This window comes from Penaeus monodon, chromosome 19, assembly GCF_015228065.2.
Source record: "Penaeus monodon isolate SGIC_2016 chromosome 19, NSTDA_Pmon_1, whole genome shotgun sequence".
NCBI lineage: Eukaryota > Metazoa > Arthropoda > Malacostraca > Decapoda > Penaeidae > Penaeus > Penaeus monodon.
In genome coordinates, this window is record NC_051404.1 from 31624486 (window position 1) to 31624928 (window position 443).

Here is a 443-nt window from a genome sequence, read left to right on the forward strand (position 1 = left end):
GCATATATGTCTGTGAATGTGATAATCAATTTACCTATTCATTTATCTTTGCTTTATCTAAGCTTCCAGTTTACCTAAATTTAGTTTGTCTAAAGTTCGTTGCCCCTAAAAGAGATCTTTCTCTGCTTGGACACCATAACAAATACATATATTTTAGGAAGGAGAGAAACAAAAGGAAGTCGGATATGACAACAATCTCTCGTTGACTAATCTGGGTGTATTGGTCCGCCACGCCTATGTGTTGCATCATCGCCCTCTAAATGAACCGGAACGCGTTCTTGCGCTGCGGAAATAGGTCCTTTCTCATTGTTTTTCTATTGGGCTTTTTCCTTTCACCTTTTTTTTCGAGTAATTTCAAGAGGAATCCTCCTCTTCTGCAGAACAAACCACATGCAACGTATTACCCATGCTCTTCTTAACAGGTGTGGGCTTACCGAACAGAC